Source organism: Artemia sp. Qi Xiang Cuo, chromosome 8 (assembly GCF_049724085.1).
Source record: "Artemia sp. Qi Xiang Cuo chromosome 8, ASM4972408v1, whole genome shotgun sequence".
In the NCBI taxonomy this organism is placed as follows: Eukaryota; Metazoa; Arthropoda; class Branchiopoda; order Anostraca; family Artemiidae; genus Artemia; species Artemia sp. Qi Xiang Cuo.
In genome coordinates this window covers 18,184,361-18,198,707 of record NC_142801.1, presented here as the reverse complement: position 1 = coordinate 18,198,707, position 14,347 = coordinate 18,184,361, and the positions used below count along the sequence as shown (strand labels likewise).

Below are 14,347 nucleotides of genomic sequence, written 5' to 3'. Positions count from 1 at the left end.
TATCGGGAGGAAATTCATATTAGGCATTGTATAACAGTCTATTTCAAAATGTTCATTTAAAAGAACGTGTTTCAAGAAGGCGCTTTGAATAGAAGAAAGTTCAATAGCTGGTAAGGTGTCGATGTCTTATTAATCAGTCTTTTGCAGTATTTGCGGCTCAATATCACAGTCTGGTAGCGGGCGAAATAGCTCTTCAATATGTTGTCAGTATTTAGCGTGAGATGTCGTAAGTACTTATAACGGTCACTCAAATGTCACTTGGAGGTTTTCCACTAGTGATATATGCTCCACTAGTTTTAACTGCTTGTCACCACTCTGTAAACCTCTGCTGTCACCACTCTGTAAACCTCTATTTATTCTTTCTATATGCCCTTTTATAATTGGCTGATGATAATGGTTTACGTAAATTCCAAAGATTGACGATAAACGTTGGTACATGGTCTTTATTAAATAACGTGAGAATACACATAGGGAAAATAAGGTAGCACAAGAACAACTAGCTGCGACGAAGGCGAAAGATGGACTGCCTTTAGAAATGAGCCAAGAATATAACTTTCCTGGAACGGAAGTTCCAGCTATTGGTTGTTCAAACATGCAAGGGAATGGACCCTTTCCCATGACTAGTTTTAGTCCCAAAAGCCCCCCCCCTGGACTGTTCTCGTTGACATATACATGGCCAAATCTCTAAGAAACGAGACACCAGAAAAAGCCTTCTCGAATTTATGTTCCAAATACTTTACACTATTATGCAGTATACACAATATTGGTGACTGTTATCACCCCTTTTGGGGAAAGCACCATCCAAAAATAGGTACGATTTGATGAAAATTACGCCATGAAATTGAGCCTGTCTGAAAACCGTTTTATTTGTGTTTTACTGAAAGCATTTTGAGTGCAACAAAAAAAGCCAGCCGGTAATGAACCATTGTCTTTCTAAATATGTGAACTTATAAAAATTTTTACGTATATTCAAATCGATAAGTCCTTCCATTCTATTGGCATTATGTAAAACCCATTGGCCACTTTCCCATTGGCCACCATTCGTCCCTTAAAGATTAGGAAAATAAGTCGAAGCTTAGCGTAAACAGCAGGTGGATAATGGGAGAAGGTACAACCCCCCTCATATTCAGGATAATTTCTGCTTGTTTTCAGTTTCACACTTACATTGGGATTTTTTTTTCTGCTGATTTTTAGCACCATATCCAAGGTTATTCTAAATATGAGGGAAACGCCACCTCTTCAACCCCTTCTCCCTGTTTACATTAAGATTCAAGGTTCAATCCTAATTTACCTGGATGATCTCACTCATCTGAAGCACCCTGCACCAAACGTTTGAAACTACGGGCCTAAGAACCGTTTTTGGGCCCTGAAGTCCCCCCCCCCCCCCCGTTCAGACGCACACACAAACGCAAGATAATGCAGTGGCTTCCATCCAGCTAGTTGCTACTCAACTATATAACACTATATAAATGATAGTTTATTGATAAACGGACAGGAATTAAGGTAGATTTTGCGTGGACCGCGCGAGTAGTAAGGGTGTATAAGATTGAAAACCTACAAAAAAACCTACATGAATATGCGTGTAGTTTAACCGGTAATATGCCTTACCACGGGTCAGTCACCTATTACTACGAACGGTACTTGCCTTACTGACGGGTTTCTAGGGTAACACCCATTTTTTGGTACTAGGAGCGAGATTGTGTGATGCAATCTGACTGGTTTCGTTTCACGGGTTCATTAATAGAACGACTAATGTTTTTGAAAAGGGTAATTACTATTAAGTTCAATAACCAAAATAAACTTCCGATGGTTAAGAAAGCGTAACGGGTAATTAAAGTATGAGGAATGGGACGCTATAATTAGAATGGTTTTAAGTTGAAAATTGTGACGTAAAAATAACTCTATTTGCGAATTTTTTGTGAAAAGGTATTTGTGTAAAGGTATTGCGTTGGTTAAGAAAGCGTAACGGGTAATTAAAGTATGAGGAATGGGATGCTATACTTAGAATGGTTTTAAGTTGAAAATTGTGACGTAAAAATAACTCTAATTGCGAATTTTTTGCGAAAAGGTATTTGCGTAAAGGTATTGCGTTGGTTAAGAATGCCTCACGGGTAATTAAAGAATGAGGAATGGGATGCTTGCGTCAACAATACAAAGAATATGCTCAGATACTTAATAGATTTGACGCCTACAAGAGACATTGGTGAAAGGTATTCAATAGCTTAATTGAAAAGTAACGATAGAATGACATTGTGACTTGACCTAGCTTTACCTCTCCGATTTGGTCTGTATAATACACAAGTAACGTTTGAAAAGCATTGTCAATTTAAAATAGGATCTAACGGTCCCTTCGTTCCCCACTTTCTGTGGGGGCAGGGGTGGGTAGGAGAGGGGGAGGGGGAGTCAATTATGGAGGTAACACATTCTAAAAGTTGGCAAGGTTTTTGTTTTTGATAAGAATTGCACAATGAATGAACGTCATGAATTCCCCCTCCCCGCGCTAGGATTATTGCCTAGCTGTAACAATGGATATTACCTCTAAATACAGAGAATAAAGGTGATAGTATTCCGATACAATAAGTCAAGTATAATAGAATTGATGCTCCTAGTGGAAACTCGTAAAACCTTCCCCCTCCCCGCGCTAGGACTATTGCCTAGCTGTGACAATGGATATTACCTCTAAATACAGAGAATTAAGGTGATAGTATTCCGATACAATAAGTCAAGTATAATAGAATTATGTTCCCAGTGGAAACTCGTAAAACCCTTCCCCCTCCCCGCGCTAGGATTATTGCCGTACACAAGTAACGTTTGAAAAGTATTGTCAATTTAAAATAGGATCTACCGTTCCCTTCGTTACCCCATTTCTGAGGGGGCAAGGGAGGGTAGGAAGTGGGGGAGGGGGAGTCAATTTTGGAGGTAACACATTCTAAAAGTTGGCAAGGTTTTTGTTTTTGATAAGAATTGCACAATGAATGAACGTCATGAATTCCCCCTCCCCGCGCTAGGATTATTGCCTAGCTGTAACAATGGATATTACCTCTAAATACAGAGAATTAAGGTGATAGTATTCCGATACAATAAGTTAAGTATAATAGAATTGATGCTCCTAGTGTAGACTCGTAAAACCTTCCCCCTCCCCACGCTTGGACTATTGCCTAGCTGTGACAATGAATAATAACTCAAAATACAAAGTATTAAGGTGATAGTATTCCGATACAATAAGTCAAGTATAATAGAATTGATGGTTCTAGTTAAAATTCGTACAACCCTTCCCCCTTCCCGCACTAGGATTATTTCCTGGCTGTGACAATGGATATTACCTCTAAATACAGAGAAATAAGGTGATAGTATTCCGATACAATAAGTCAAGTATAATAGAATTGATGCTCCTAGTGTAAACTCGTAAAACCTTCCCCCTCCCCGCGCTAGGATTATTGCCTAGCTGTGACTATGGATATTACCTCTAAATACAGAGAATTAAGGTAATAGTATTCCGATACAATAAGTCAAGTATAATAGAATTGATACTCCTAGTGGAAGCTTGTAAAACCCTCCCCCCCCCCTCCCCGCGCTAGGATTATTGCCTAGCTGTGACAATGGATATCAATTTAATTGGGAATGAAAAGTCAAAGTGCCAGAATGCTTGAAATCCACTAGCTCAGAAGTGAGGTCTCAGTCCACCAGCCAGAATGGTTGAAATCCACTAGCTCAGAAGTGGGGTCTTAGTCCACCAGCCTGAATGGTTGAAATCCACTAGCTCAGAATTGGGGATCCCAGTCCACCAGCCTGAATGGTGGAAATTCACTAGCTCAGAATTGGAGTCTTAGTCAACCAGCCTGAATGGTGGAAATCCACTAGCTCAGTATTGGGGTCTTAGTCCACCAGCCTGAATGGTTGAAATCCACTAGCTCAGAATTGGGGTCTCAGTCCACCAGCCTGAATGGTGGAAATTCCCTAGCTCAGAATTGGGGTCATAGTCCACCAGCCTGAATGATGGAAATTCACTAGCTCAGAATTGGGGTCTTAGTCCACCAGCCTGAATGGTTGAAATTCACTAGCTCAAAATTTGGGTCTTAGTCAGTGTTCAGATTGGAGCGTTGGGGTCCGACTATCTGGGCTTTATTTGTCAAGGCCTGAATGCTAAGCGATGGACATAAGCTCGATTGGGACCCCATTGTGAAAATGGAAAACAAAAAACAAAAATATATTGTTGGTATGTGTGTAGAGCATGGCATGGTTACCGCTAGGGCAACAGTCTAACCGTTGACGGTTTTAGGTATCCGTGAATAAGTTCTAAGGCGAGAGTGGAAGTTGGGACAAATTTTTGGAGGTGCCCACCTCACCTGCCCAGAGTCTCAGGCAAGTGACCCTAAATTTGAAAAAGTAGAAATTGGCTCAGATTTTCTAAACTGAGCTGAGACAATGAATAGATACTACTGGGAAAGTGATTGGAGACGCTGGGCATCCGTGAACAAGTGCTAAATTGAGAGAGGAATTTGGGGCAATATTTGGGGTGCGCCTATCCGGTTCTTATCAAATGTCCCATCAGGATGCTTGAATTTTTAATCTGACAGATATAATTTGAATTTTAATCGCTCATTAAGAAGTGGGGTTTCATATAACAGGATGTTTATCTTCGATAAGATATTAACACAGGAAAAAGGTTTATTAATAATTTCCAAATATGTCATCGCAGTGATGTCAAAAAAAATTATTTGGGCGAAGCCGTTTTTGGTCATTTCAAGCAATTATTTCGACGAAACAGTTAGGGACATTTTAAAAGATTTTTTCGAACAGAATTTGAGGCTGAAACTCTAGGTTCGTTATAATACACAAGTTCTATTTGAACAGTGTTGTGAAGTCCGATACCCCAACTCGAAAGGGCTCTATGTTGGCTCGTTTTATATACTTCAGCTTGTCTATTCATTTGTGTTAAATAAAAATCTTGAATCTGGAAAATGAAAAAATAAGTATTTAAACAAAATGTACCATGCTGCTAATTAAAGAAACATTTGACTTGAAATGCTTCAGGAGAAATAGACTATTGCTTCTTTCTGAACTGTCTGGGGAGTGGGTGGGGGCAAGTATTTAGTGAAAATAATGCTAAAAAGGGGGAAATTAAGTTTTGAGGGGGGTGTAAAAATGATACTTATTTAATATCCCGGTAAACATACGACTAGAAATGCTTCAGGAGAAATAGAGTATTGCTTCTTTCTGAACTAATCATTCCTTGACAAATATTTTTTTTCATTTTTACTGTATTGCTATTATTCAAAACATTGCATTGTCTATGCCACATCAAACTAGCGAATAATTATCGTGGCTTTTTAGGTGTTCAATTTTTTTTCATTGTAATTAATAACATACAAAATGATGAAATTTAGATTTGGCTAAGCTCTATTTTTACTACTTTATATGAAGTGAGGGGGGGGGGGGCAAGTATTCAGTTAAAATAACGCTAGGCCGGGGCACAGTAAGTTTTGAGGGATGGGTAAGAATGCTACTTATTTAATACCCCGGTAAACATTTGACTTGAAATGCTTCAGGAGAAATAGACTATTGCTTCTTTCTGAACTGTCTGGGGAGTGGGTGGGGGCAAGTATTTAGTGAAAATAATGCTAAAAAGGGGGAAGTTAAGTTTTGAGGGGGGTGTAAAAACGGTACTTATTTAATATCCCGGTAAACATACGACTAGAAATGCTTGAGGAGAAATAGACTATTGCTTCGTTCTGAATTAATCGCAATTCCTTGACAAATATTCTTTTATTTTTACTTTATTGCTATCAGTCTTCACGATTACATGAATCTTTTTAGGTGTTCATTTTTTTTCAGTGTAATTAATAAAATAAAAAATGATGAAATTTAGATTTGGCTAAGCTCTATTTTGACTACTTTATATGAAGTGAGGGGGGTGGGGGCAAGTATTCAGTTAAAATAAAGCTAGGAAGGGGGAAATTAAGTTTTGAGGGAGTTGTAAAAATGCTACTTATTTAATACCCCTTTAAACATTTGAATTTAAAGGCTTCCGGATAAAGAGACGTGGGCTTCTTACTCCCAGGGCTGGGGAGGGGGTGGGGGCAAGTAATTACTGAATATAATGCAAACGCGGGGGAAAATAGAAGCTGTTTCCAAAAGATTTAGGATTCATTAACATTTTTCAACTTTATTTATTTTTTTCTTTCTGTACATATCTTAAAATTTCAAAATATACTTATGGTTCTAACAATTGTGCTCTATGATTGGTCAGAGACAGGATATTGCTTTCCCACTGGAGGTTTTATGACTCCTCCCCACAATGAATTCAGATGGTTTTAGGACTCATCTCACTACCCATAACTCCATTCAACCTTGAGCGAAGGTATAAAAGTTTGATGAAGTATTTCTCTACTTAGCAACTACATTAATAGCCTCCAAGATGATAGGACTGTATGACACAGAATTTATCGGATTAAAAAAATCATCTTGTGGTGTTATATTTGAATGTGCTTTTTTATTATTGTTTATGGATCTCGAAGAAATTGACTGTTATCATTGGATAGTGAACTATAATCTGTTTGAGTATGATAAAAGCATGTAGAGTACTACATTACGTTATATAAACAGACTGGGATTCTACGAGAGAGCGATTACCCCACTTAATAAAAGTGGTCAGGAACTGAGATATGTTCAGGAGGAAGTCACTGGAATTTGCAATTTTTCGGGGTTGAAGCACTCTACGTAAAGGGTAATGTACCTACAGATAAAGCTTTAATTCAAAAGTGTAACACTAGGATTCCACTTTTCAATCTAGAAGAATTTAAGTGTCCTAAATTTGAAGGGGGTTATCACCGTCCTGAAGACGAGGTTAGGTTATTCGTGCAGTGGATACCTAAGGACATACCTGATCGTGATAAATCCATAAGACATGGTAAAACAACTATTCTATATCATGGGATCATCGTTTCTGGATGTTTAAGTGTGAACTCTAAGTACTATTTTTATGTAAATATGTGTTTTTTTTTGTTTTCTTTTTCTCAAAAAAAATCTGTTAATACGTTTAAGCAATAAATATCTTTAAGCCTAACCCGTCTTTATTCTTTAGAATAGTTTTATTCATTTCTTTAAATTATGAAGAAATTGTAAGTAAGTAACAATGGCTTTCTTGAATTCGCTTTCTGGACACAATACAGATATTTAATTCAAGAAATCATAATAAAATCGCAAGTAAGTAATAAAGTGTTTATTGTTTTCACCTATTGGATACACAATACTGAAATTTCATTCAAGAAATTATGAAGGAATTGTAAATAGGTAACTCACTCATTCTTGAAGTCACCTCTTGTATAGACAATGCAGAAATTTCATTTAAGAAATTATCAAAAATTGTAAGTAAGTAGAAAGTTCTTTCTTGAATTCGCCTCCTGGATAAATAAAAAAGACATTTCATTCAAAAAATTATGACAAAATTCTAAGTAAGTAACAAACTCTTTCTTGAAGTTACCTCATGGATACAAAATGCAGAAATTTCGTTTAAGAAATTATCAAAAATTGTAAGTAAGTAGCAAATTCTTTCTTGAATTCGCCTCCTGGATCAATAAAAAAGACATTTCATTCAAGAAATTATGACAAAATTCTAAGTAAGTAACAAACTCTTTCTTGAAGTTACCTCATGGATAAATAATGCAGAAATTTCATTTAAGAAATAATGAAAAAATTGTAAGCAAGTAACAAACTCTTTCCTGAAGTCACCTCTTGGATAAACAATACAGAAATTTCATTAAAGAAATTATGAAAAAATTGTAAGTAAGTAGCAAATTCTTTCTTGAATTCACCTGCTGGATAAACAAAAAGACATTTCCTTCAAGAAATTATGACAAAATTCCAAGTAAGTAACAAACTCTTTATTTCTTTATTGTTTTCACGACTTAGATACATGATGTAGAAATTTAATTCAAGAAATTATGAAAAAATTCTCAGTAAGTAACAATTTCTTTCTTGAAGTTAACTCTTGGATACACAATACGGAAATTTCATTCAATAAATTATGAAAAAATTGTAAGCAAGTAACAAACTCTTTCCTGAAGTCACCTCTTGGATACACAATGCAGAAACTTCATTTAAGAAATTATCAAAAATTTTAAGTAAATAGCAAATTTTTTCTTGAATTCGCCTCTTGGATAAACAAAAAAAGTCATTTCATTCAAGAAATTATGAAAAAATTCTAAATAAGAAACAAATCCTTTCTTAAAGTTACCTCATGGATACAAAATACATAAGTTTAATTAAAGAAATTATAAAAAATATTAAGTAAGTAGCAAATTCTTTCTTGAAATCACATGCTGGATAAATAAAAAAGAAATTTAATTCAAGAAATTATGACAAAATTCTAAGTAAGTGAGAAACTGTTTCATGAATCATCCTCATGAATACACAATACAGAAATTTCATTTAATAAATTACGAATAAATTGTAAGCCATTAACAAACTCTTTCTTGAATACACCTCGTGGATACACAATGAATAAATTTCATTAAAGAAATTATTAAAAAATTGTAAGTAAGTAGCAAATTCTTTCTTGAATTCACATGCTAAATAAAAAAAAGACATTTCGTCCAAGAAATTATGAAAAAATTCCAAGTAAGTAACAAACTCTTTATTGTTTTCACGACTTAAATATACGATGTAGAAATTTAATTCAAGAAATTATAAAAAAAAGGAAAGTAATTAACAAACTCTTTATTGATTTCACCTCTTGGATACAAAAAAAAAAGACATTTCATTCAAGAAATTATGACAAAATTTTAAGTAAGTAAAAAAAACTCATTCTTGAATTTGCCGTTTACATGCACAATACAGAAATTTCATTCTATGGGACCTCTACACGTGATTAAACACGTTTTGAAACTACATGCTATTTGCTTGCCTTTCCTTGGCACCTTTCCAAACGAGCGGGGCTTCCCCACTGGTTCCTACACATTGCAAAAAAGTGACCAGTACGAAAACTCCACGTTTTCAACCAGACTGGTTTTTTAGACAACACCCATTGTCAGGTTGACCGAGTGGTTAAGGCGCTAGACTAGGATCTGGTCTCACATATGGGGTCGTGGGTTCGAGTCCCACACCTGACAATTTCCTCCAAAAGTCGACAGGAATGCCCCCCCCCTCCAGTGCTTTCTCGGATATGTTGAATAAAATATGCAAAGTCGACATAGCTTTATTTCATTTTTTTAGGTTAATTTAGACGAGATTACGTGCGCGCACGTAACCTCGTCTAAATTAACCTAAAAAAATGAAATAAAGCTATGTCGACTTTGCTTATTTTATTCAACATATCCGAGAAAGCGCTGGAGGGGGGGGGGGCATTCCTGTCGACTTTTGGAGGAAATTGTCAGGTGTGGGGCTCGAACCCACGACCCCATATGTGAGACCAGATCCTAGGTCTAGCGCCTTAACCACTCGGTCAACCTGACAATGGGTGTTGTCTAAAAAATAAGTCTGGTTGAAAACGTGGAGTTTTCGTACTGCTCACTTTTTTGCGATGTGTAGGAACCAGTGGGGAATCCCCGCTCGTTTGGAAAGGTGCCAAGGAAAGGTAAGCAAATAGCATGTAGTTTCAAAACGTGTTTAATCACGTGTAGAGGTCCCATAGAATGAAATTTCTGTATTGTGCATGTAAACGGCGAATTCAAGAATGAGTTTTTACTTACTTAGAATTTTGTCATAATTTCTTGAATGAAATGTCTTTTTTTATCCAAGAGGTGAAATCAATAAAGAGTTTGTTACTTACTTTCCTTTTTTTTAATTTCTTGAATTAAATTTCTACATCGTGTATCTAAGTCGTGAAAACAATAAAGAGTTTGTTACTTACTTGGAATTTTCTCATAATTTTTTGAACGAAATGTCTTTTTGTTTATCTAGCAGGTGAATTCAAGAAAGAATTTGCTACTTACTTACAATTTTCTCATAATTTCTTTAATGAAATTTCTGCATTGTGTATCCACGGGGTGTATTCAAGAAAGAGTTTGTTACTTGCTTACAATTTTTTCGTAATTTCTTAAATGAAATATCTGTATTGTGCATTCAGGAGGAGGATTCAAGAAACAGTTTGTTGCTTACTTAGAATTTTGTAATAATTTCTTGAATGAAATGTCTTTTTTATTTATCCAGGAGGCGAATTCAAGAAAAAATTTGCTACTTACTTACAATTTTTGATAATTTCTTAAATGAAATTTCTGCGTTGTGTATCCATGAGGTAACTTCAAGAAAGGATTTGTTACTTATTTAGAATTTTGTCATAATTTCTTGAATGAATTGACTTTTTTTGTTTATCCAAGAGGCGAATTCAAGAAAGAGTTTGCTAAATACTTACAATTTTTGATAATTTCTTAAATGAAGTTTCTGCATTGTGTATCCAAGAGGTGACTTCAGGAAAGAGTTTGTTACTTGCTTACAATTTTTTTATAATTTATTGAATGAAATTTCCGTATTGTGTATCCAAGAGTTGACTTTAAGAAAGAAATTGTTACTTACTGAGAATTTTTTCATAATTTCTTGAATTAAATTTCTACATCGTGTATCTAAGTCGTTAAAAAAATAATGAGTTTGTTACTTACTTGGAATTTTGTCATAATTTCTTGAACGAAATGTCTTTTTGTTTATCCAGCAGGTGAATTCAAGAAAGAATTTGCTACTTACTTACAATTTTTTTATAATTTCTTTGATGAAATTTCTTCATTGTGTATCCACGAGGTGACTTCAGGAAAGAGTTTGTTACTTGCTTACAATTTTTTCATAATTTCTTAAATGAAAGTTCTGCATTATGTATCCAAGAGGTAACTTCAAGAAAGAGTTTGTTACTTACTTAGAATTTTGTCATAATTTCTTGAATGAAATGTCTTTTTTATTGATCCAGGAGGCGAATTCAAGAAAGAATTTGCTACTTAATTACAATTTTTTTATAATTTCTTAAATGAAATTTCTGCATTTTGTATCCAAGAGGTAACTTCAAGAAAGAGTTTGTTACTTACTTAGAATTTTGTCATAATTTCTTGAATGAAATGTCTTTTTTATTTATCCAGGAGGCGAATTCAAGAAAGAATTTGCTACTTACTTACAATTTTTGATAATTTCTTAAATTAAATTTCTGCATTGTGCATACAAGAGGTGACTTCAAGAATGAGTGTGTTACCTATTTACAATTCCTTCATAATTTATTGAATGAAATTTCAGTATTGTGTATCCAATAGGTGAAAACAATAAAGACTTTATTACTTAATTGCGATTTTATTATGATTTCTTGAATTAAATATCTGTATTGTGTCCAGGAAGCGAATTCAAGAAAGCCATTGTTACTTACTTACAATTTCTTCATAATTTAAAGAAATAAATAAAACTATTCTGAAGAATAAAGACGGGTTAGGCTTAAAGATATTTATTGCTTAAACGTATTAACAGATTTTTTTTTAGAAAAAGAAAACAAAATATGACAAGGTAAAGCACAACAAAACACTACTGAAATATTCCAACTCTTGCTTTTCACGACAGAAATTCAAAATGAACTTCAAAAAATCAAGAGAATGTAACTGTGACAAGGTAAAGCTGTGGATTTCCACCATTCAGGCTGGTGGAAACATCCAGAAAAGATGATCCCATGATATAGAATAGTTTTTTTTTTACCATGTCTTATGGATTTATCACGATCAGGTATGTCCTTAGGTATCCACTGCGCGAAGAACCTAACCTCGTCTTCAGGACGGTGATAACCCCCTTCAAATTTAGGACACTTAAACTCTTCTAGATTGAAAAGTCGAATCCTAGGGTCACACTCTTGAATTAAAACTTTATCTGTAGGTATATTACCCTTTACGTAGAGTGCTTCAACCCCGAAAAAGCTGCAAATTTCACTGACTTCCTCCTGAACATTTCTCAGTTCCTGACCAGTATTATTAAGTGGTGTAATCGCTCTATCATTGAATCCCAGTCTGTTTATATAACGTAATGTAGTAGTCCACAAGCTTTTATCATACTCAAACAAATTATAGTTCACTATCCAATGATAACAGTCAATTTCTTCGAGATCCATACACAATAACAAAAAAGCACATTCAAATATAACACCACAAGATGCTTTTCTCAATCCGATAAATTCTGTGTCATACAGTCCTATCATCTTGGAGGCTATTAATGTAGTTGTTAAGTAGAGAAATACTTCATCAAACTTTTATACCTTCGCTCAAGGTTGTATGGTGTTATGGGTAGTGAGATGAGTCCTAAAACTATCTCAATTCATTGTGGGGATGAGTCATAAAACCTCCAGTGGGAAAGCCACATCGTGTCTCTGACCAATCATAGAGCACAATTGTTAGAACCATAAGCATATTTTGACATTTTAAGATATGGACAAAAAGAAAAAAATAAATAAAGTTGAAAAATGTTAATGAATCCTAAATCTTTTTGAAATAGCTTCTACTTTCCCCCTTTTTAGCATTATTTTCACTATTTTCAAGCATTTCTAGTCATATTTTTACCGGGATATTAAATAAGTACCGTTTTTACACCCCCCTAAAAACTTAAATTCCCCCTTTTTAGCATTATTTTCACTAAATACTTGCCCCCACCCACTCCCCAGACAGTTCAGAAAGAAGCAATAGTCTATTTCTCCTGAAGTATTTCAAGTCAAATGTTTACCGGGGTATTAAATAAGTAGCATTTTTACACCTCCCTCAAAACTTAATTTCCCCCTTCCTAGCTTTATATTAACTAAATACTTGCCCCCACCCCCATCACTTCATATAAAGCAGTCAAAATAGAGCTTTGCCAAATCTAAATTTAATCATTTTTTATTTTATTAATTACACTGAAAAAAAAATTGAACACCTAAAAAGCCACGATAATTATTTGCTAGTTTGATGTGGCATAGACAATGCAATGTTTTGAATAATAGAAATACAGTAAAAATAAAAAAAAATATTTGTCAAGGAATGATTAGTTCAGAAAGAAGCAATAGTCTATTTTTTCTGAAGCATTTCTAGTCGTATATTTACCGGGATATTAAATAAGTATCATTTTTACACCCCCCTCAAAACTTAATTTCCCCCTTTTTAGAATTATTTTCACTAAATACTTGCCCCCACCCACTCCCCAGACAGTTCAGAAAGAAGCAATAGTCTATTTCTCCTGAAGCATTTCAAGTCAAATGTTTCTTTAATTAGCAGCATGGTACATTTTGTTTAAATACTTATTTTTTCATTTTCCAGATTCAAGATTTTTATTTAACACAAATGAATAGACAAGCTGAAGTATATAAAACGAGCCAACATAGAGCTAGCCCTTTCGAGTTGGGGTATTGGACTTCACAACCATGTTCAAATATAACTGGTGTATTATAACGACCCTAGAGTTTCAGCCTCAAATTCTTTTTGAAAACATCTTTTAAAATATCCCTAACTGTTTCGTCGAAATAATTGCTTGAAATGACCAAAAACGGTTTCGCCCAAATAATTTTTTTTGACATCACTGCGATGACATATTTGGAAATTATTAAAAAACCTTTTTCCTGTGTTAATATCTTATCGAAGATAAACATCCTGTTATATGAAATCCCACTTCGCAATGAGCGATGAAAATTCAAATTATATCTGTCGGATTAAAAATTCAAGCATCCTGATGGGACATTTGATAAGAACCAGATAGGCGCACCCCAAATATTGCCCCAAATTCCTCTCTCAATTTAGCACTTTTTCACGGATGCCAAGCGTCTCCAATCACTTTCCCAGTAGTATCTATTCATTGTCTCAGCTCAGTTTAGAAAATTTGAGCCAATTTCCACTTTTTCAAATTTAGGGTCACTTGCCTGAGACTCTGGGCAGGTGAGGAGGGCACCTCCAAAAATTTGCCCCAACATCCACTCTCGCCTTAGAACTTATTCACGGATACCTAAAACCGTCAACGGTTAGACTGTTGCCCTAGCGGTAACCATGCCATGCTCTACACACATACCGACAATATATTTTAGTTTTTTGTTTTCCATTTTCACAATGGGGTCCCAATCGAGCTCATGTCCATCGCTTAGCATTCAGGCCTTGACAAATAAAGCCCAGATAGTCGGACTCCAACGCTCCAATCTGAACACTGACTGAGACCCAAATTTTGAGCTAGTGAATTTCAACCATTCAGGCTGGTGGACTAAGACCCCAATTCTGAGCTAGTGAATTTCCATCATTCAGGCTGGTGGACTATGACCCCAATTCTGAGCTAGGGAATTTCCACCATTCAGGCTGGTGGACTTAGACCCCAATACTGAGCTAGTGGATTTCCACCATTCAGGCTGGTGGACTAAGACCCCAATACTGAGCTAGTGTATTTC

General features: G+C 35.2%; 1 protein-coding gene and 1 non-coding gene across 2 annotated transcripts in view; both read left to right on the top strand.

Annotated features, from left to right (window-relative positions):
• Window positions 1-14,347, top strand: part of LOC148949209 (uncharacterized) — a 71,697-nt gene that overhangs the window by 7,588 nt on the left and 49,762 nt on the right. The gene's annotated exons all lie outside the window — the stretch shown is intronic.
• On the top strand, window positions 9,028-9,110 carry TRNAP-AGG (transfer RNA proline (anticodon AGG)). The gene is given in 2 exon segments: window positions 9,028-9,064; window positions 9,076-9,110. It is a non-coding gene; the product is annotated as a tRNA-Pro (tRNA).